This window comes from Hyla sarda, unplaced genomic scaffold, assembly GCF_029499605.1.
Source record: "Hyla sarda isolate aHylSar1 unplaced genomic scaffold, aHylSar1.hap1 scaffold_937, whole genome shotgun sequence".
Lineage (NCBI taxonomy): Eukaryota > Metazoa > Chordata > Amphibia > Anura > Hylidae > Hyla > Hyla sarda.
In genome coordinates, this window is record NW_026610967.1 from 1 (window position 1) to 22,762 (window position 22,762).

General features: G+C 46.1%; 10 non-coding genes across 10 annotated transcripts; all 10 read right to left on the reverse strand.

Annotated features, from left to right (window-relative positions):
- Nucleotides 1–1,495: 1,495 nt before the first annotated feature.
- Nucleotides 1,496–1,686, reverse strand: LOC130350177 (U2 spliceosomal RNA). Its single transcript, XR_008887347.1, has one exon. It is a non-coding gene; the product is annotated as a U2 spliceosomal RNA (small nuclear RNA).
- Nucleotides 1,687–3,773: 2,087 nt separating this feature from the next.
- LOC130350198 (U2 spliceosomal RNA) lies at nt 3,774–3,964 on the reverse strand. The gene has a single exon (XR_008887361.1). It is a non-coding gene; the product is annotated as a U2 spliceosomal RNA (small nuclear RNA).
- A 2,089-nt stretch (nt 3,965–6,053) lies between these two features.
- LOC130350210 (U2 spliceosomal RNA) lies at nt 6,054–6,244 on the reverse strand. Its single transcript, XR_008887372.1, has one exon. It is a non-coding gene; the product is annotated as a U2 spliceosomal RNA (small nuclear RNA).
- A 2,075-nt stretch (nt 6,245–8,319) lies between these two features.
- LOC130350222 (U2 spliceosomal RNA) lies at nt 8,320–8,510 on the reverse strand. The gene has a single exon (XR_008887383.1). It is a non-coding gene; the product is annotated as a U2 spliceosomal RNA (small nuclear RNA).
- Nucleotides 8,511–10,578: 2,068 nt separating this feature from the next.
- Nucleotides 10,579–10,769, reverse strand: LOC130350235 (U2 spliceosomal RNA). The gene has a single exon (XR_008887394.1). It is a non-coding gene; the product is annotated as a U2 spliceosomal RNA (small nuclear RNA).
- A 2,082-nt stretch (nt 10,770–12,851) lies between these two features.
- LOC130350184 (U2 spliceosomal RNA) lies at nt 12,852–13,042 on the reverse strand. The gene has a single exon (XR_008887351.1). It is a non-coding gene; the product is annotated as a U2 spliceosomal RNA (small nuclear RNA).
- A 2,105-nt stretch (nt 13,043–15,147) lies between these two features.
- Nucleotides 15,148–15,338, reverse strand: LOC130350188 (U2 spliceosomal RNA). The gene has a single exon (XR_008887352.1). It is a non-coding gene; the product is annotated as a U2 spliceosomal RNA (small nuclear RNA).
- Nucleotides 15,339–17,421: 2,083 nt separating this feature from the next.
- On the reverse strand, nt 17,422–17,612 carry LOC130350189 (U2 spliceosomal RNA). The gene has a single exon (XR_008887353.1). It is a non-coding gene; the product is annotated as a U2 spliceosomal RNA (small nuclear RNA).
- A 2,090-nt stretch (nt 17,613–19,702) lies between these two features.
- Nucleotides 19,703–19,893, reverse strand: LOC130350191 (U2 spliceosomal RNA). The gene has a single exon (XR_008887354.1). It is a non-coding gene; the product is annotated as a U2 spliceosomal RNA (small nuclear RNA).
- Nucleotides 19,894–21,984: 2,091 nt separating this feature from the next.
- On the reverse strand, nt 21,985–22,175 carry LOC130350192 (U2 spliceosomal RNA). The gene has a single exon (XR_008887355.1). It is a non-coding gene; the product is annotated as a U2 spliceosomal RNA (small nuclear RNA).
- Nucleotides 22,176–22,762: the final 587 nt, after the last annotated feature.

Consider the following 22,762-nt stretch of genomic DNA (forward strand, 5'->3'; position numbering starts at 1 on the left):
TCTGCAAGGCCTGTGGAAGTGAGTGACATCATAGCACTGTAGTTCTGAGGGTTCAAGATGGATGCAACAATCTCCTGTTGCTTCTATGAAGGCCGTAATAGACGACATCACCAAACAGCTCCATAGTCACATACACAGCAAAGGAGAGATGTTGTTTACACCTAGTGATGTCAGTGGTATTGAGTGACATCACAGCACAGTGCTAAGGCTCCTGGGCCTGGACACAGCAGCGGCTGCAATATCTCAACGGAGAATACGTTTATATCTATGTGTGTGTGTGCGCATATATATATATATATATATATATATATATATATATATATATTTCTCCGCCGAAATCACTTTTAAACCCATTTCCACCTTTTTTTCCCTTCTCTTCCTCTTACTTTTTTTTCACGTTTTTTTACGTTTTTCTCCTTTTCGCCTCTTTTCTGGGCGTATTATTCTTCTTTTTCTTCTTTTTTTTCGTCTAATGCATACCCCATCAGTGCAGCAATGCTTATTCAATACCGCCAGCAGATGGAGACACTGGGGGATAATTTTCTAAGGATTTATACTGATTTTTCCTGTCTGAATTTGTCGCACAGAAAGTTGCAGGCCAAATATGTGTGACATTTCTGCGACTTTAGCTTCTAGAGCATTTTTACAACATTATACATAGGTGCTGAATACATAAAAAGCGACTGTTCAGCGACAGACAAGTCGCATCGGCTGAAAGTAGGCCAGAATGTCAGTCCATGTTGGAGCAGGTTTAGATACAGTCTAAAGCATAGATCTCAAAGTCTGTGCACAGAATTTAGCAAGGGCCTCGCACCTTCTGATGCATCAGGTAGGTGCACAATAGCATAGCCTAACCCTCTGTACTTTGGTCTATATTGATGCGGGACATAGACAGCCAGCTGATGACCAATCCATTAGTGCAATGGATGGCTGGAAGCATTTGTCTTTGCCTTTGCAATACCACAGAAGCAATGCATGGTCAATGTACAGCAATGACACACCTGTGTGAACAGCCAGGAGACCCCCCCCCCCATGTTATGTTACATAGTTACATAGTTAGTACGGTCGAAAAAAGACATATGTCCATCACGTTCAACCAGGGAATTAAGGGGTAGGGGTGTGGCGCGATATTGGGGAAGGGATGAGATTTTATATTTCTTCATAAGCATTAATCTTATTTTGTCAATTAGGAACATTCAGCACCCACCCGCTATCAAGGCAGCTGCCTATCATGTCATGCCCTACCTGCACAGGTGTGCTGGCTACTCAAATGATCCAATTAAGGAGGCCATTTAGTCAGCAGCAGCAGAAGTCCTGTGCCTGGACGCTCCAACAGGGGCCAGACACAAGCAGAAGCAGAAGCAGCAGAAGCAGCAGCAGCACCACCTTTTGTTTTTTGGCTGCAGCAGCAGCAAGGCCCACAGGGCTGGCTAGCTGGCTAGCCAGCAAGCAGGTAGCAATGAAAGTAGGAATCTTTCTTTTTAACCCTGTAAGGGGGTGGTGCACTGTACCCGAAGATACTGCCATATCGGGTCAATGCATAGGGCGACGGAAGCAAGCTTCGAAATCGGCCCCCGTTCTCAAAAATCCATTTAATATATGGTCCCCAGATAGGGGACGTATCAGATATTAAACTGATAAGAACAGATACTACACTTGATCTTAGCCAAAAGGCCGAGAAGCGATAACCGTGAAAGGGGCGGGCCCAACAAGGTCCCCTTCATGGGCACTATCACTGCTTGCTGTCAGGGAGGCTGCCAGACAATTTTCCATGCACACTCTGGGCTGGGGGGCAGTCAACCACCAGTACACACAGCAGAACCTAAACCCATACCATTATTGCTAAGCAGCAAGACAGGGGCCCATTGCACTCCCACGGGGCCTTTTTAAATGCAATCCATAACCCGGATTTGCCAGGAACCCTTCTTACTCCTCCTACTTGCATGTGACACTGGGCTTAGGATCTGCATAGGAAACACACACACAAGCACACACCTACCTTTGTTGCCTGCAGATGCCTCCTTGGCTGTCCCCAAACGGTATCAAACCAACACCCACGGGAAGCTGTAAGCATAGAGGACATGCCTGCACCCCATTGGACTTACCTGTGTGGGTTAAATCCGGGTTATTTGACAACCTATGGCGGTGATGGTTCTGCTCAGGCAGAGCAGTGCTGATGCTCCTCATAAAGCTGTCGCTGCTGTGAAGGTTCTAGGTGACATCACAAATCCCTTTGGTTACATACACAACAAAGCTGGGTTGTTGTTGTTTACACTCTGCAAGGCCTGTGGAAGTGAGTGACATCATAGCACTGTAGTTCTGAGGGTTCAAGATGGATGCAACAATCTCCTGTTGCTTCTATGAAGGCCGTAATAGACGACATCACCAAACAGCTCCATAGTCACATACACAGCAAAGGAGAGATGTTGTTTACACCTAGTGATGTCAGTGGTATTGAGTGACATCACAGCACAGTGCTAAGGCTCCTGGGCCTGGACACAGCAGCGGCTGCAATATCTCAACGGAGAATACGTTTATATCTATGTGTGTGTGTGCGCATATATATATATATATATATATATATATATATATATATATATATTTCTCCGCCGAAATCACTTTTAAACCCATTTCCACCTTTTTTTCCCTTCTCTTCCTCTTACTTTTTTTTCACGTTTTTTTACGTTTTTCTCCTTTTCGCCTCTTTTCTGGGCGTATTATTCTTCTTTTTCTTCTTTTTTTTCGTCTAATGCATACCCCATCAGTGCAGCAATGCTTATTCAATACCGCCAGCAGATGGAGACACTGGGGGATAATTTTCTAAGGATTTATACTGATTTTTCCTGTCTGAATTTGTCGCACAGAAAGTTGCAGGCCAAATATGTGTGACATTTCTGCGACTTTAGCTTCTAGAGCATTTTTACAACATTATACATAGGTGCTGAATACATAAAAAGCGACTGTTCAGCGACAGACAAGTCGCATCGGCTGAAAGTAGGCCAGAATGTCAGTCCATGTTGGAGCAGGTTTAGATACAGTCTAAAGCATAGATCTCAAAGTCTGTGCACAGAATTTAGCAAGGGCCTCGCACCTTCTGATGCATCAGGTAGGTGCACAATAGCATAGCCTAACCCTCTGTACTTTGGTCTATATTGATGCGGGACATAGACAGCCAGCTGATGACCAATCCATTAGTGCAATGGATGGCTGGAAGCATTTGTCTTTGCCTTTGCAATACCACAGAAGCAATGCATGGTCAATGTACAGCAATGACACACCTGTGTGAACAGCCAGGAGACCCCCCCCCCCCATGTTATGTTACATAGTTACATAGTTAGTACGGTCGAAAAAAGACATATGTCCATCACGTTCAACCAGGGAATTAAGGGGTAGGGGTGTGGCGCGATATTGGGGAAGGGATGAGATTTTATATTTCTTCATAAGCATTAATCTTATTTTGTCAATTAGGAACATTCAGCACCCACCCGCTATCAAGGCAGCTGCCTATCATGTCATGCCCTACCTGCACAGGTGTGCTGGCTACTCAAATGATCCAATTAAGGAGGCCATTTAGTCAGCAGCAGCAGAAGTCCTGTGCCTGGACGCTCCAACAGGGGCCAGACACAAGCAGAAGCAGAAGCAGCAGAAGCAGCAGCAGCACCACCTTTTGTTTTTTGGCTGCAGCAGCAGCAAGGCCCACAGGGCTGGCTAGCTGGCTAGCCAGCAAGCAGGTAGCAATGAAAGTAGGAATCTTTCTTTTTAACCCTGTAAGGGGGTGGTGCACTGTACCCGAAGATACTGCCATATCGGGTCAATGCATAGGGCGACGGAAGCAAGCTTCGAAATCGGCCCCCGTTCTCAAAAATCCATTTAATATATGGTCCCCAGATAGGGGACGTATCAGATATTAAACTGATAAGAACAGATACTACACTTGATCTTAGCCAAAAGGCCGAGAAGCGATAACCGTGAAAGGGGCGGGCCCAACAAGGTCCCCTTCATGGGCACTATCACTGCTTGCTGTCAGGGAGGCTGCCAGACAATTTTCCATGCACACTCTGGGCTGGGGGGCAGTCAACCACCAGTACACACAGCAGAACCTAAACCCATACCATTATTGCTAAGCAGCAAGACAGGGGCCCATTGCACTCCCACGGGGCCTTTTTAAATGCAATCCATAACCCGGATTTGCCAGGAACCCTTCTTACTCCTCCTACTTGCATGTGACACTGGGCTTAGGATCTGCATAGGAAACACACACACAAGCACACACCTACCTTTGTTGCCTGCAGATGCCTCCTTGGCTGTCCCCAAACGGTATCAAACCAACACCCACGGGAAGCTGTAAGCATAGAGGACATGCCTGCACCCCATTGGACTTACCTGTGTGGGTTAAATCCGGGTTATTTGACAACCTATGGCGGTGATGGTTCTGCTCAGGCAGAGCAGTGCTGATGCTCCTCATAAAGCTGTCGCTGCTGTGAAGGTTCTAGGTGACATCACAAATCCCTTTGGTTACATACACAACAAAGCTGGGTTGTTGTTGTTTACACTCTGCAAGGCCTGTGGAAGTGAGTGACATCATAGCACTGTAGTTCTGAGGGTTCAAGATGGATGCAACAATCTCCTGTTGCTTCTATGAAGGCCGTAATAGACGACATCACCAAACAGCTCCATAGTCACATACACAGCAAAGGAGAGATGTTGTTTACACCTAGTGATGTCAGTGGTATTGAGTGACATCACAGCACAGTGCTAAGGCTCCTGGGCCTGGACACAGCAGCGGCTGCAATATCTCAACGGAGAATACGTTTATATCTATGTGTGTGTGTGCGCATATATATATATATATATATATATATATATATATATATATATATATATTTCTCCGCCGAAATCACTTTTAAACCCATTTCCACCTTTTTTTCCCTTCTCTTCCTCTTACTTTTTTTTCACGTTTTTTTACGTTTTTCTCCTTTTCGCCTCTTTTCTGGGCGTATTATTCTTCTTTTTCTTCTTTTTTTTCGTCTAATGCATACCCCATCAGTGCAGCAATGCTTATTCAATACCGCCAGCAGATGGAGACACTGGGGGATAATTTTCTAAGGATTTATACTGATTTTTCCTGTCTGAATTTGTCGCACAGAAAGTTGCAGGCCAAATATGTGTGACATTTCTGCGACTTTAGCTTCTAGAGCATTTTTACAACATTATACATAGGTGCTGAATACATAAAAAGCGACTGTTCAGCGACAGACAAGTCGCATCGGCTGAAAGTAGGCCAGAATGTCAGTCCATGTTGGAGCAGGTTTAGATACAGTCTAAAGCATAGATCTCAAAGTCTGTGCACAGAATTTAGCAAGGGCCTCGCACCTTCTGATGCATCAGGTAGGTGCACAATAGCATAGCCTAACCCTCTGTACTTTGGTCTATATTGATGCGGGACATAGACAGCCAGCTGATGACCAATCCATTAGTGCAATGGATGGCTGGAAGCATTTGTCTTTGCCTTTGCAATACCACAGAAGCAATGCATGGTCAATGTACAGCAATGACACACCTGTGTGAACAGCCAGGAGACCCCCCCCCCATGTTATGTTACATAGTTACATAGTTAGTACGGTCGAAAAAAGACATATGTCCATCACGTTCAACCAGGGAATTAAGGGGTAGGGGTGTGGCGCGATATTGGGGAAGGGATGAGATTTTATATTTCTTCATAAGCATTAATCTTATTTTGTCAATTAGGAACATTCAGCACCCACCCGCTATCAAGGCAGCTGCCTATCATGTCATGCCCTACCTGCACAGGTGTGCTGGCTACTCAAATGATCCAATTAAGGAGGCCATTTAGTCAGCAGCAGCAGAAGTCCTGTGCCTGGACGCTCCAACAGGGGCCAGACACAAGCAGAAGCAGAAGCAGCAGAAGCAGCAGCAGCACCACCTTTTGTTTTTTGGCTGCAGCAGCAGCAAGGCCCACAGGGCTGGCTAGCTGGCTAGCCAGCAAGCAGGTAGCAATGAAAGTAGGAATCTTTCTTTTTAACCCTGTAAGGGGGTGGTGCACTGTACCCGAAGATACTGCCATATCGGGTCAATGCATAGGGCGACGGAAGCAAGCTTCGAAATCGGCCCCCGTTCTCAAAAATCCATTTAATATATGGTCCCCAGATAGGGGACGTATCAGATATTAAACTGATAAGAACAGATACTACACTTGATCTTAGCCAAAAGGCCGAGAAGCGATAACCGTGAAAGGGGCGGGCCCAACAAGGTCCCCTTCATGGGCACTATCACTGCTTGCTGTCAGGGAGGCTGCCAGACAATTTTCCATGCACACTCTGGGCTGGGGGGCAGTCAACCACCAGTACACACAGCAGAACCTAAACCCATACCATTATTGCTAAGCAGCAAGACAGGGGCCCATTGCACTCCCACGGGGCCTTTTTAAATGCAATCCATAACCCGGATTTGCCAGGAACCCTTCTTACTCCTCCTACTTGCATGTGACACTGGGCTTAGGATCTGCATAGGAAACACACACACAAGCACACACCTACCTTTGTTGCCTGCAGATGCCTCCTTGGCTGTCCCCAAACGGTATCAAACCAACACCCACGGGAAGCTGTAAGCATAGAGGACATGCCTGCACCCCATTGGACTTACCTGTGTGGGTTAAATCCGGGTTATTTGACAACCTATGGCGGTGATGGTTCTGCTCAGGCAGAGCAGTGCTGATGCTCCTCATAAAGCTGTCGCTGCTGTGAAGGTTCTAGGTGACATCACAAATCCCTTTGGTTACATACACAACAAAGCTGGGTTGTTGTTGTTTACACTCTGCAAGGCCTGTGGAAGTGAGTGACATCATAGCACTGTAGTTCTGAGGGTTCAAGATGGATGCAACAATCTCCTGTTGCTTCTATGAAGGCCGTAATAGACGACATCACCAAACAGCTCCATAGTCACATACACAGCAAAGGAGAGATGTTGTTTACACCTAGTGATGTCAGTGGTATTGAGTGACATCACAGCACAGTGCTAAGGCTCCTGGGCCTGGACACAGCAGCGGCTGCAATATCTCAACGGAGAATACGTTTATATCTATGTGTGTGTGTGCGCATATATATATATATATATATATATATATATATATATATATATATTCTCCGCCGAAATCACTTTTAAACCCATTTCCACCTTTTTTTCCCTTCTCTTCCTCTTACTTTTTTTTCACGTTTTTTTACGTTTTTCTCCTTTTCGCCTCTTTTCTGGGCGTATTATTCTTCTTTTTCTTCTTTTTTTTCGTCTAATGCATACCCCATCAGTGCAGCAATGCTTATTCAATACCGCCAGCAGATGGAGACACTGGGGGATAATTTTCTAAGGATTTATACTGATTTTTCCTGTCTGAATTTGTCGCACAGAAAGTTGCAGGCCAAATATGTGTGACATTTCTGCGACTTTAGCTTCTAGAGCATTTTTACAACATTATACATAGGTGCTGAATACATAAAAAGCGACTGTTCAGCGACAGACAAGTCGCATCGGCTGAAAGTAGGCCAGAATGTCAGTCCATGTTGGAGCAGGTTTAGATACAGTCTAAAGCATAGATCTCAAAGTCTGTGCACAGAATTTAGCAAGGGCCTCGCACCTTCTGATGCATCAGGTAGGTGCACAATAGCATAGCCTAACCCTCTGTACTTTGGTCTATATTGATGCGGGACATAGACAGCCAGCTGATGACCAATCCATTAGTGCAATGGATGGCTGGAAGCATTTGTCTTTGCCTTTGCAATACCACAGAAGCAATGCATGGTCAATGTACAGCAATGACACACCTGTGTGAACAGCCAGGAGACCCCCCCCCCATGTTATGTTACATAGTTACATAGTTAGTACGGTCGAAAAAAGACATATGTCCATCACGTTCAACCAGGGAATTAAGGGGTAGGGGTGTGGCGCGATATTGGGGAAGGGATGAGATTTTATATTTCTTCATAAGCATTAATCTTATTTTGTCAATTAGGAACATTCAGCACCCACCCGCTATCAAGGCAGCTGCCTATCATGTCATGCCCTACCTGCACAGGTGTGCTGGCTACTCAAATGATCCAATTAAGGAGGCCATTTAGTCAGCAGCAGCAGAAGTCCTGTGCCTGGACGCTCCAACAGGGGCCAGACACAAGCAGAAGCAGAAGCAGCAGCAGCACCACCTTTTGTTTTTTGGCTGCAGCAGCAGCAAGGCCCACAGGGCTGGCTAGCTGGCTAGCCAGCAAGCAGGTAGCAATGAAAGTAGGAATCTTTCTTTTTAACCCTGTAAGGGGGTGGTGCACTGTACCCGAAGATACTGCCATATCGGGTCAATGCATAGGGCGACGGAAGCAAGCTTCGAAATCGGCCCCCGTTCTCAAAAATCCATTTAATATATGGTCCCCAGATAGGGGACGTATCAGATATTAAACTGATAAGAACAGATACTACACTTGATCTTAGCCAAAAGGCCGAGAAGCGATAACCGTGAAAGGGGCGGGCCCAACAAGGTCCCCTTCATGGGCACTATCACTGCTTGCTGTCAGGGAGGCTGCCAGACAATTTTCCATGCACACTCTGGGCTGGGGGGCAGTCAACCACCAGTACACACAGCAGAACCTAAACCCATACCATTATTGCTAAGCAGCAAGACAGGGGCCCATTGCACTCCCACGGGGCCTTTTTAAATGCAATCCATAACCCGGATTTGCCAGGAACCCTTCTTACTCCTCCTACTTGCATGTGACACTGGGCTTAGGATCTGCATAGGAAACACACACACAAGCACACACCTACCTTTGTTGCCTGCAGATGCCTCCTTGGCTGTCCCCAAACGGTATCAAACCAACACCCACGGGAAGCTGTAAGCATAGAGGACATGCCTGCACCCCATTGGACTTACCTGTGTGGGTTAAATCCGGGTTATTTGACAACCTATGGCGGTGATGGTTCTGCTCAGGCAGAGCAGTGCTGATGCTCCTCATAAAGCTGTCGCTGCTGTGAAGGTTCTAGGTGACATCACAAATCCCTTTGGTTACATACACAACAAAGCTGGGTTGTTGTTGTTTACACTCTGCAAGGCCTGTGGAAGTGAGTGACATCATAGCACTGTAGTTCTGAGGGTTCAAGATGGATGCAACAATCTCCTGTTGCTTCTATGAAGGCCGTAATAGACGACATCACCAAACAGCTCCATAGTCACATACACAGCAAAGGAGAGATGTTGTTTACACCTAGTGATGTCAGTGGTATTGAGTGACATCACAGCACAGTGCTAAGGCTCCTGGGCCTGGACACAGCAGCGGCTGCAATATCTCAACGGAGAATACGTTTATATCTATGTGTGTGTGTGCGCATATATATATATATATATATATATATATATATATATTTCTCCGCCGAAATCACTTTTAAACCCATTTCCACCTTTTTTTCCCTTCTCTTCCTCTTACTTTTTTTTCACGTTTTTTTACGTTTTTCTCCTTTTCGCCTCTTTTCTGGGCGTATTATTCTTCTTTTTCTTCTTTTTTTTCGTCTAATGCATACCCCATCAGTGCAGCAATGCTTATTCAATACCGCCAGCAGATGGAGACACTGGGGGATAATTTTCTAAGGATTTATACTGATTTTTCCTGTCTGAATTTGTCGCACAGAAAGTTGCAGGCCAAATATGTGTGACATTTCTGCGACTTTAGCTTCTAGAGCATTTTTACAACATTATACATAGGTGCTGAATACATAAAAAGCGACTGTTCAGCGACAGACAAGTCGCATCGGCTGAAAGTAGGCCAGAATGTCAGTCCATGTTGGAGCAGGTTTAGATACAGTCTAAAGCATAGATCTCAAAGTCTGTGCACAGAATTTAGCAAGGGCCTCGCACCTTCTGATGCATCAGGTAGGTGCACAATAGCATAGCCTAACCCTCTGTACTTTGGTCTATATTGATGCGGGACATAGACAGCCAGCTGATGACCAATCCATTAGTGCAATGGATGGCTGGAAGCATTTGTCTTTGCCTTTGCAATACCACAGAAGCAATGCATGGTCAATGTACAGCAATGACACACCTGTGTGAACAGCCAGGAGACCCCCCCCCCATGTTATGTTACATAGTTACATAGTTAGTACGGTCGAAAAAAGACATATGTCCATCACGTTCAACCAGGGAATTAAGGGGTAGGGGTGTGGCGCGATATTGGGGAAGGGATGAGATTTTATATTTCTTCATAAGCATTAATCTTATTTTGTCAATTAGGAACATTCAGCACCCACCCGCTATCAAGGCAGCTGCCTATCATGTCATGCCCTACCTGCACAGGTGTGCTGGCTACTCAAATGATCCAATTAAGGAGGCCATTTAGTCAGCAGCAGCAGAAGTCCTGTGCCTGGACGCTCCAACAGGGGCCAGACACAAGCAGAAGCAGAAGCAGCAGCAGCACCACCTTTTGTTTTTTGGCTGCAGCAGCAGCAAGGCCCACAGGGCTGGCTAGCTGGCTAGCCAGCAAGCAGGTAGCAATGAAAGTAGGAATCTTTCTTTTTAACCCTGTAAGGGGGTGGTGCACTGTACCCGAAGATACTGCCATATCGGGTCAATGCATAGGGCGACGGAAGCAAGCTTCGAAATCGGCCCCCGTTCTCAAAAATCCATTTAATATATGGTCCCCAGATAGGGGACGTATCAGATATTAAACTGATAAGAACAGATACTACACTTGATCTTAGCCAAAAGGCCGAGAAGCGATAACCGTGAAAGGGGCGGGCCCAACAAGGTCCCCTTCATGGGCACTATCACTGCTTGCTGTCAGGGAGGCTGCCAGACAATTTTCCATGCACACTCTGGGCTGGGGGGCAGTCAACCACCAGTACACACAGCAGAACCTAAACCCATACCATTATTGCTAAGCAGCAAGACAGGGGCCCATTGCACTCCCACGGGGCCTTTTTAAATGCAATCCATAACCCGGATTTGCCAGGAACCCTTCTTACTCCTCCTACTTGCATGTGACACTGGGCTTAGGATCTGCATAGGAAACACACACACAAGCACACACCTACCTTTGTTGCCTGCAGATGCCTCCTTGGCTGTCCCCAAACGGTATCAAACCAACACCCACGGGAAGCTGTAAGCATAGAGGACATGCCTGCACCCCATTGGACTTACCTGTGTGGGTTAAATCCGGGTTATTTGACAACCTATGGCGGTGATGGTTCTGCTCAGGCAGAGCAGTGCTGATGCTCCTCATAAAGCTGTCGCTGCTGTGAAGGTTCTAGGTGACATCACAAATCCCTTTGGTTACATACACAACAAAGCTGGGTTGTTGTTGTTTACACTCTGCAAGGCCTGTGGAAGTGAGTGACATCATAGCACTGTAGTTCTGAGGGTTCAAGATGGATGCAACAATCTCCTGTTGCTTCTATGAAGGCCGTAATAGACGACATCACCAAACAGCTCCATAGTCACATACACAGCAAAGGAGAGATGTTGTTTACACCTAGTGATGTCAGTGGTATTGAGTGACATCACAGCACAGTGCTAAGGCTCCTGGGCCTGGACACAGCAGCGGCTGCAATATCTCAACGGAGAATACGTTTATATCTATGTGTGTGTGTGCGCATATATATATATATATATATATATATATATATATATATATATTTCTCCGCCGAAATCACTTTTAAACCCATTTCCACCTTTTTTTCCCTTCTCTTCCTCTTACTTTTTTTTCACGTTTTTTTACGTTTTTCTCCTTTTCGCCTCTTTTCTGGGCGTATTATTCTTCTTTTTCTTCTTTTTTTTCGTCTAATGCATACCCCATCAGTGCAGCAATGCTTATTCAATACCGCCAGCAGATGGAGACACTGGGGGATAATTTTCTAAGGATTTATACTGATTTTTCCTGTCTGAATTTGTCGCACAGAAAGTTGCAGGCCAAATATGTGTGACATTTCTGCGACTTTAGCTTCTAGAGCATTTTTACAACATTATACATAGGTGCTGAATACATAAAAAGCGACTGTTCAGCGACAGACAAGTCGCATCGGCTGAAAGTAGGCCAGAATGTCAGTCCATGTTGGAGCAGGTTTAGATACAGTCTAAAGCATAGATCTCAAAGTCTGTGCACAGAATTTAGCAAGGGCCTCGCACCTTCTGATGCATCAGGTAGGTGCACAATAGCATAGCCTAACCCTCTGTACTTTGGTCTATATTGATGCGGGACATAGACAGCCAGCTGATGACCAATCCATTAGTGCAATGGATGGCTGGAAGCATTTGTCTTTGCCTTTGCAATACCACAGAAGCAATGCATGGTCAATGTACAGCAATGACACACCTGTGTGAACAGCCAGGAGACCCCCCCCCATGTTATGTTACATAGTTACATAGTTAGTACGGTCGAAAAAAGACATATGTCCATCACGTTCAACCAGGGAATTAAGGGGTAGGGGTGTGGCGCGATATTGGGGAAGGGATGAGATTTTATATTTCTTCATAAGCATTAATCTTATTTTGTCAATTAGGAACATTCAGCACCCACCCGCTATCAAGGCAGCTGCCTATCATGTCATGCCCTACCTGCACAGGTGTGCTGGCTACTCAAATGATCCAATTAAGGAGGCCATTTAGTCAGCAGCAGCAGAAGTCCTGTGCCTGGACGCTCCAACAGGGGCCAGACACAAGCAGAAGCAGAAGCAGCAGAAGCAGCAGCAGCACCACCTTTTGTTTTTTGGCTGCAGCAGCAGCAAGGCCCACAGGGCTGGCTAGCTGGCTAGCCAGCAAGCAGGTAGCAATGAAAGTAGGAATCTTTCTTTTTAACCCTGTAAGGGGGTGGTGCACTGTACCCGAAGATACTGCCATATCGGGTCAATGCATAGGGCGACGGAAGCAAGCTTCGAAATCGGCCCCCGTTCTCAAAAATCCATTTAATATATGGTCCCCAGATAGGGGACGTATCAGATATTAAACTGATAAGAACAGATACTACACTTGATCTTAGCCAAAAGGCCGAGAAGCGATAACCGTGAAAGGGGCGGGCCCAACAAGGTCCCCTTCATGGGCACTATCACTGCTTGCTGTCAGGGAGGCTGCCAGACAATTTTCCATGCACACTCTGGGCTGGGGGGCAGTCAACCACCAGTACACACAGCAGAACCTAAACCCATACCATTATTGCTAAGCAGCAAGACAGGGGCCCATTGCACTCCCACGGGGCCTTTTTAAATGCAATCCATAACCCGGATTTGCCAGGAACCCTTCTTACTCCTCCTACTTGCATGTGACACTGGGCTTAGGATCTGCATAGGAAACACACACACAAGCACACACCTACCTTTGTTGCCTGCAGATGCCTCCTTGGCTGTCCCCAAACGGTATCAAACCAACACCCACGGGAAGCTGTAAGCATAGAGGACATGCCTGCACCCCATTGGACTTACCTGTGTGGGTTAAATCCGGGTTATTTGACAACCTATGGCGGTGATGGTTCTGCTCAGGCAGAGCAGTGCTGATGCTCCTCATAAAGCTGTCGCTGCTGTGAAGGTTCTAGGTGACATCACAAATCCCTTTGGTTACATACACAACAAAGCTGGGTTGTTGTTGTTTACACTCTGCAAGGCCTGTGGAAGTGAGTGACATCATAGCACTGTAGTTCTGAGGGTTCAAGATGGATGCAACAATCTCCTGTTGCTTCTATGAAGGCCGTAATAGACGACATCACCAAACAGCTCCATAGTCACATACACAGCAAAGGAGAGATGTTGTTTACACCTAGTGATGTCAGTGGTATTGAGTGACATCACAGCACAGTGCTAAGGCTCCTGGGCCTGGACACAGCAGCGGCTGCAATATCTCAACGGAGAATACGTTTATATCTATGTGTGTGTGTGCGCATATATATATATATATATATATATATATATATATATATATATATATTTCTCCGCCGAAATCACTTTTAAACCCATTTCCACCTTTTTTTCCCTTCTCTTCCTCTTCCTTTTTTTTCACGTTTTTTTACGTTTTTCTCCTTTTCGCCTCTTTTCTGGGCGTATTATTCTTCTTTTTCTTCTTTTTTTTCGTCTAATGCATACCCCATCAGTGCAGCAATGCTTATTCAATACCGCCAGCAGATGGAGACACTGGGGGATAATTTTCTAAGGATTTATACTGATTTTTCCTGTCTGAATTTGTCGCACAGAAAGTTGCAGGCCAAATATGTGTGACATTTCTGCGACTTTAGCTTCTAGAGCATTTTTACAACATTATACATAGGTGCTGAATACATAAAAAGCGACTGTTCAGCGACAGACAAGTCGCATCGGCTGAAAGTAGGCCAGAATGTCAGTCCATGTTGGAGCAGGTTTAGATACAGTCTAAAGCATAGATCTCAAAGTCTGTGCACAGAATTTAGCAAGGGCCTCGCACCTTCTGATGCATCAGGTAGGTGCACAATAGCATAGCCTAACCCTCTGTACTTTGGTCTATATTGATGCGGGACATAGACAGCCAGCTGATGACCAATCCATTAGTGCAATGGATGGCTGGAAGCATTTGTCTTTGCCTTTGCAATACCACAGAAGCAATGCATGGTCAATGTACAGCAATGACACACCTGTGTGAACAGCCAGGAGACCCCCCCCCCCCCATGTTATGTTACATAGTTACATAGTTAGTACGGTCGAAAAAAGACATATGTCCATCACGTTCAACCAGGGAATTAAGGGGTAGGGGTGTGGCGCGATATTGGGGAAGGGATGAGATTTTATATTTCTTCATAAGCATTAATCTTATTTTGTCAATTAGGAACATTCAGCACCCACCCGCTATCAAGGCAGCTGCCTATCATGTCATGCCCTACCTGCACAGGTGTGCTGGCTACTCAAATGATCCAATTAAGGAGGCCATTTAGTCAGCAGCAGCAGAAGTCCTGTGCCTGGACGCTCCAACAGGGGCCAGACACAAGCAGAAGCAGAAGCAGCAGAAGCAGAAGCAGCAGAAGCAGCAGCAGCACCACCTTTTGTTTTTTGGCTGCAGCAGCAGCAAGGCCCACAGGGCTGGCTAGCTGGCTAGCCAGCAAGCAGGTAGCAATGAAAGTAGGAATCTTTCTTTTTAACCCTGTAAGGGGGTGGTGCACTGTACCCGAAGATACTGCCATATCGGGTCAATGCATAGGGCGACGGAAGCAAGCTTCGAAATCGGCCCCCGTTCTCAAAAATCCATTTAATATATGGTCCCCAGATAGGGGACGTATCAGATATTAAACTGATAAGAACAGATACTACACTTGATCTTAGCCAAAAGGCCGAGAAGCGATAACCGTGAAAGGGGCGGGCCCAACAAGGTCCCCTTCATGGGCACTATCACTGCTTGCTGTCAGGGAGGCTGCCAGACAATTTTCCATGCACACTCTGGGCTGGGGGGCAGTCAACCACCAGTACACACAGCAGAACCTAAACCCATACCATTATTGCTAAGCAGCAAGACAGGGGCCCATTGCACTCCCACGGGGCCTTTTTAAATGCAATCCATAACCCGGATTTGCCAGGAACCCTTCTTACTCCTCCTACTTGCATGTGACACTGGGCTTAGGATCTGCATAGGAAACACACACACAAGCACACACCTACCTTTGTTGCCTGCAGATGCCTCCTTGGCTGTCCCCAAACGGTATCAAACCAACACCCACGGGAAGCTGTAAGCATAGAGGACATGCCTGCACCCCATTGGACTTACCTGTGTGGGTTAAATCCGGGTTATTTGACAACCTATGGCGGTGATGGTTCTGCTCAGGCAGAGCAGTGCTGATGCTCCTCATAAAGCTGTCGCTGCTGTGAAGGTTCTAGGTGACATCACAAATCCCTTTGGTTACATACACAACAAAGCTGGGTTGTTGTTGTTTACACTCTGCAAGGCCTGTGGAAGTGAGTGACATCATAGCACTGTAGTTCTGAGGGTTCAAGATGGATGCAACAATCTCCTGTTGCTTCTATGAAGGCCGTAATAGACGACATCACCAAACAGCTCCATAGTCACATACACAGCAAAGGAGAGATGTTGTTTACACCTAGTGATGTCAGTGGTATTGAGTGACATCACAGCACAGTGCTAAGGCTCCTGGGCCTGGACACAGCAGCGGCTGCAATATCTCAACGGAGAATACGTTTATATCTATGTGTGTGTGTGCGCATATATATATATATATATATATATATATATATATATATATATATATATTTCTCCGCCGAAATCACTTTTAAACCCATTTCCACCTTTTTTTCCCTTCTCTTCCTCTTACTTTTTTTTCACGTTTTTTTACGTTTTTCTCCTTTTCGCCTCTTTTCTGGGCGTATTATTCTTCTTTTTCTTCTTTTTTTTCGTCTAATGCATACCCCATCAGTGCAGCAATGCTTATTCAATACCGCCAGCAGATGGAGACACTGGGGGATAATTTTCTAAGGATTTATACTGATTTTTCCTGTCTGAATTTGTCGCACAGAAAGTTGCAGGCCAAATATGTGTGACATTTCTGCGACTTTAGCTTCTAGAGCATTTTTACAACATTATACATAGGTGCTGAATACATAAAAAGCGACTGTTCAGCGACAGACAAGTCGCATCGGCTGAAAGTAGGCCAGAATGTCAGTCCATGTTGGAGCAGGTTTAGATACAGTCTAAAGCATAGATCTCAAAGTCTGTGCACAGAATTTAGCAAGGGCCTCGCACCTTCTGATGCATCAGGTAGGTGCACAATAGCATAGCCTAACCCTCTGTACTTTGGTCTATATTGATGCGGGACATAGACAGCCAGCTGATGACCAATCCATTAGTGCAATGGATGGCTGGAAGCATTTGTCTTTGCCTTTGCAATACCACAGAAGCAATGCATGGTCAATGTACAGCAATGACACACCTGTGTGAACAGCCAGGAGACCCCCCCCCCATGTTATGTTACATAGTTACATAGTTAGTACGGTCGAAAAAAGACATATGTCCATCACGTTCAACCAGGGAATTAAGGGGTAGGGGTGTGGCGCGATATTGGGGAAGGGATGAGATTTTATATTTCTTCATAAGCATTAATCTTATTTTGTCAATTAGGAACATTCAGCACCCACCCGCTATCAAGGCAGCTGCCTATCATGTCATGCCCTACCTGCACAGGTGTGCTGGCTACTCAAATGATCCAATTAAGGAGGCCATTTAGTCAGCAGCAGCAGAAGTCCTGTGCCTGGACGCTCCAACAGGGGCCAGACACAAGCAGAAGCAGAAGCAGCAGCAGCAGCACCACCTTTTGTTTTTTGGCTGCAGCAGCAGCAAGGCCCACAGGGCTGGCTAGCTGGCTAGCCAGCAAGCAGGTAGCAATGAAAGTAGGAATCTTTCTTTTTAACCCTGTAAGGGGGTGGTGCACTGTACCCGAAGATACTGCCATATCGGGTCAATGCATAGGGCGACGGAAGCAAGCTTCGAAATCGGCCCCCGTTCTCAAAAATCCATTTAATATATGGTCCCCAGATAGGGGACGTATCAGATATTAAACTGATAAGAACAGATACTACACTTGATCTTAGCCAAAAGGCCGAGAAGCGATAACCGTGAAAGGGGCGGGCCCAACAAGGTCCCCTTCATGGGCACTATCACTGCTTGCTGTCAGGGAGGCTGCCAGACAATTTTCCATGCACACTCTGGGCTGGGGGGCAGTCAACCACCAGTACACACAGCAGAACCTAAACCCATACCATTATTGCTAAGCAGCAAGACAGGGGCCCATTGCACTCCCACGGGGCCTTTTTAAATGCAATCCATAACCCGGATTTGCCAGGAACCCTTCTTACTCCTCCTACTTGCATGTGACACTGGGCTTAGGATCTGCATAGGAAACACACACACAAGCACACACCTACCTTTGTTGCCTGCAGATGCCTCCTTGGCTGTCCCCAAACGGTATCAAACCAACACCCACGGGAAGCTGTAAGCATAGAGGACATGCCTGCACCCCATTGAACTTACCTGTGTGGGTTAAATCCGGGTTATTTGACAACCTATGGCGGTGATGGTTCTGCTCAGGCAGAGCAGTGCTGATGCTCCTCATAAAGCTGTCGCTGCTGTGAAGGTTCTAGGTGACATCACAAATCCCTTTGGTTACATACACAACAAAGCTGGGTTGTTGTTGTTTACACTCTGCAAGGCCTGTGGAAGTGAGTGACATCATAGCACTGTAGTTCTGAGGGTTCAAGATGGATGCAACAATCTCCTGTTGCTTCTATGAAGGCCGTAATAGACGACATCACCAAACAGCTCCATAGTCACATACACAGCAAAGGAGAGATGTTGTTTACACCTAGTGATGTCAGTGGTATTGAGTGACATCACAGCACAGTGCTAAGGCTCCTGGGCCTGGACACAGCAGCGGCTGCAATATCTCAACGGAGAATACGTTTATATCTATGTGTGTGTGTGCGCATATATATATATATATATATATATATATATATATATATATATATATATATTTCTCCGCCGAAATCACTTTTAAACCCATTTCCACCTTTTTTTCCCTTCTCTTCCTCTTACTTTTTTTTCACGTTTTTTTACGTTTTTCTCCTTTTCGCCTCTTTTCTGGGCGTATTATTCTTCTTTTTCTTCTTTTTTTTCGTCTAATGCATACCCCATCAGTGCAGCAATGCTTATTCAATACCGCCAGCAGATGGAGACACTGGGGGATAATTTTCTAAGGATTTATACTGATTTTTCCTGTCTGAATTTGTCGCACAGAAAGTTGCAGGCCAAATATGTGTGACATTTCTGCGACTTTAGCTTCTAGAGCATTTTTACAACATTATACATAGGTGCTGAATACATAAAAAGCGACTGTTCAGCGACAGACAAGTCGCATCGGCTGAAAGTAGGCCAGAATGTCAGTCCATGTTGGAGCAGGTTTAGATACAGTCTAAAGCATAGATCTCAAAGTCTGTGCACAGAATTTAGCAAGGGCCTCGCACCTTCTGATGCATCAGGTAGGTGCACAATAGCATAGCCTAACCCTCTGTACTTTGGTCTATATTGATGCGGGACATAGACAGCCAGCTGATGACCAATCCATTAGTGCAATGGATGGCTGGAAGCATTTGTCTTTGCCTTTGCAATACCACAGAAGCAATGCATGGTCAATGTACAGCAATGACACACCTGTGTGAACAGCCAGGAGACCCCCCCCCATGTTATGTTACATAGTTACATAGTTAGTACGGTCGAAAAAAGACATATGTCCATCACGTTCAACCAGGGAATTAAGGGGTAGGGGTGTGGCGCGATATTGGGGAAGGGATGAGATTTTATATTTCTTCATAAGCATTAATCTTATTTTGTCAATTAGGAACATTCAGCACCCACCCGCTATCAAGGCAGCTGCCTATCATGTCATGCCCTACCTGCACAGGTGTGCTGGCTACTCAAATGATCCAATTAAGGAGGCCATTTAGTCAGCAGCAGCAGAAGTCCTGTGCCTGGACGCTCCAACAGGGGCCAGACACAAGCAGAAGCAGAAGCAGCAGAAGCAGCAGCAGCACCACCTTTTGTTTTTTGGCTGCAGCAGCAGCAAGGCCCACAGGGCTGGCTAGCTGGCTAGCCAGCAAGCAGGTAGCAATGAAAGTAGGAATCTTTCTTTTTAACCCTGTAAGGGGGTGGTGCACTGTACCCGAAGATACTGCCATATCGGGTCAATGCATAGGGCGACGGAAGCAAGCTTCGAAATCGGCCCCCGTTCTCAAAAATCCATTTAATATATGGTCCCCAGATAGGGGACGTATCAGATATTAAACTGATAAGAACAGATACTACACTTGATCTTAGCCAAAAGGCCGAGAAGCGATAACCGTGAAAGGGGCGGGCCCAACAAGGTCCCCTTCATGGGCACTATCACTGCTTGCTGTCAGGGAGGCTGCCAGACAATTTTCCATGCACACTCTGGGCTGGGGGGCAGTCAACCACCAGTACACACAGCAGAACCTAAACCCATACCATTATTGCTAAGCAGCAAGACAGGGGCCCATTGCACTCCCACGGGGCCTTTTTAAATGCAATCCATAACCCGGATTTGCCAGGAACCCTTCTTACTCCTCCTACTTGCATGTGACACTGGGCTTAGGATCTGCATAGGAAACACACACACAAGCACACACCTACCTTTGTTGCCTGCAGATGCCTCCTTGGCTGTCCCCAAACGGTATCAAACCAACACCCACGGGAAGCTGTAAGCATAGAGGACATGCCTGCACCCCATTGGACTTACCTGTGTGGGTTAAATCCGGGTTATTTGACAACCTATGGCGGTGATGGTTCTGCTCAGGCAGAGCAGTGCTGATGCTCCTCATAAAGCTGTCGCTGCTGTGAAGGTTCTAGGTGACATCACAAATCCCTTTGGTTACATACACAACAAAGCTGGGTTGTTGTTGTTTACACTCTGCAAGGCCTGTGGAAGTGAGTGACATCATAGCACTGTAGTTCTGAGGGTTCAAGATGGATGCAACAATCTCCTGTTGCTTCTATGAAGGCCGTAATAGACGACATCACCAAACAGCTCCATAGTCACATACACAGCAAAGGAGAGATGTTGTTTACACCTAGTGATGTCAGTGGTATTGAGTGACATCACAGCACAGTGCTAAGGCTCCTGGGCCTGGACACAGCAGCGGCTGCAATATCTCAACGGAGAATACGTTTATATCTATGTGTGTGTGTGCGCATATATATATATATATATATATATATATATATATATATATATATATATATTTCTCCGCCGAAATCACTTTTAAACCCATTTCCACCTTTTTTTCCCTTCTCTTCCTCTTACTTTTTTTTCACGTTTTTTTATGTTTTTCTCCTTTTCGCCTCTTTTCTGGGCGTATTATTCTTCTTTTTCTTCTTTTTTTTCGTCTAATGCATACCCCATCAGTGCAGCAATGCTTATTCAATACCGCCAGCAGATGGAGACACTGGGGGATAATTTTCTAAGGATTTATACTGATTTTTCCTGTCTGAATTTGTCGCACAGAAAGTTGCAGGCCAAATATGTGTGACATTTCTGCGACTTTAGCTTCTAGAGCATTTTTACAACATTATACATAGGTGCTGAATACATAAAAAGCGACTGTTCAGCGACAGACAAGTCGCATCGGCTGAAAGTAGGCCAGAATGTCAGTCCATGTTGGAGCAGGTTTAGATACAGTCTAAAGCATAGATCTCAAAGTCTGTGCACAGAATTTAGCAAGGGCCTCGCACCTTCTGATGCATCAGGTAGGTGCACAATAGCATAGCCTAACCCTCTGTACTTTGGTCTATATTGATGCGGGACATAGACAGCCAGCTGATGACCAATCCATTAGTGCAATGGATGGCTGGAAGCATTTGTCTTTGCCTTTGCAATACCACAGAAGCAATGCATGGTCAATGTACAGCAATGACACACCTGTGTGAACAGCCAGGAGACCCCCCCCCCATGTTATGTTACATAGTTACATAGTTAGTACGGTCGAAAAAAGACATATGTCCATCACGTTCAACCAGGGAATTAAGGGGTAGGGGTGTGGCGCGATATTGGGGAAGGGATGAGATTTTATATTTCTTCATAAGCATTAATCTTATTTTGTCAATTAGGAACATTCAGCACCCACCCGCTATCAAGGCAGCTGCCTATCATGTCATGCCCTACCTGCACAGGTGTGCTGGCTACTCAAATGATCCAATTAAGGAGGCCATTTAGTCAGCAGCAGCAGAAGTCCTGTGCCTGGACGCTCCAACAGGGGCCAGACACAAGCAGAAGCAGAAGCAGCAGAAGCAGCAGCAGCACCACCTTTTGTTTTTTGGCTGCAGCAGCAGCAAGGCCCACAGGGCTGGCTAGCTGGCTAGCCAGCAAGCAGGTAGCAATGAAAGTAGGAATCTTTCTTTTTAACCCTGTAAGGGGGTGGTGCACTGTACCCGAAGATACTGCCATATCGGGTCAATGCATAGGGCGACGGAAGCAAGCTTCGAAATCGGCCCCCGTTCTCAAAAATCCATTTAATATATGGTCCCCAGATAGGGGACGTATCAGATATTAAACTGATAAGAACAGATACTACACTTGATCTTAGCCAAAAGGCCGAGAAGCGATAACCGTGAAAGGGGCGGGCCCAACAAGGTCCCCTTCATGGGCACTATCACTGCTTGCTGTCAGGGAGGCTGCCAGACAATTTTCCATGCACACTCTGGGCTGGGGGGCAGTCAACCACCAGTACACACAGCAGAACCTAAACCCATACCATTATTGCTAAGCAGCAAGACAGGGGCCCATTGCACTCCCACGGGGCCTTTTTAAATGCAATCCATAACCCGGATTTGCCAGGAACCCTTCTTACTCCTCCTACTTGCATGTGACACTGGGCTTAGGATCTGCATAGGAAACACACACACAAGCACACACCTACCTTTGTTGCCTGCAGATGCCTCCTTGGCTGTCCCCAAACGGTATCAAACCAACACCCACGGGAAGCTGTAAGCATAGAGGACATGCCTGCACCCCATTGGACTTACCTGTGTGGGTTAAATCCGGGTTATTTGACAACCTATGGCGGTGATGGTTCTGCTCAGGCAGAGCAGTGCTGATGCTCCTCATAAAGCTGTCGCTGCTGTGAAGGTTCTAGGTGACATCACAAATCCCTTTGGTTACATACACAACAAAGCTGGGTTGTTGTTGTTTAC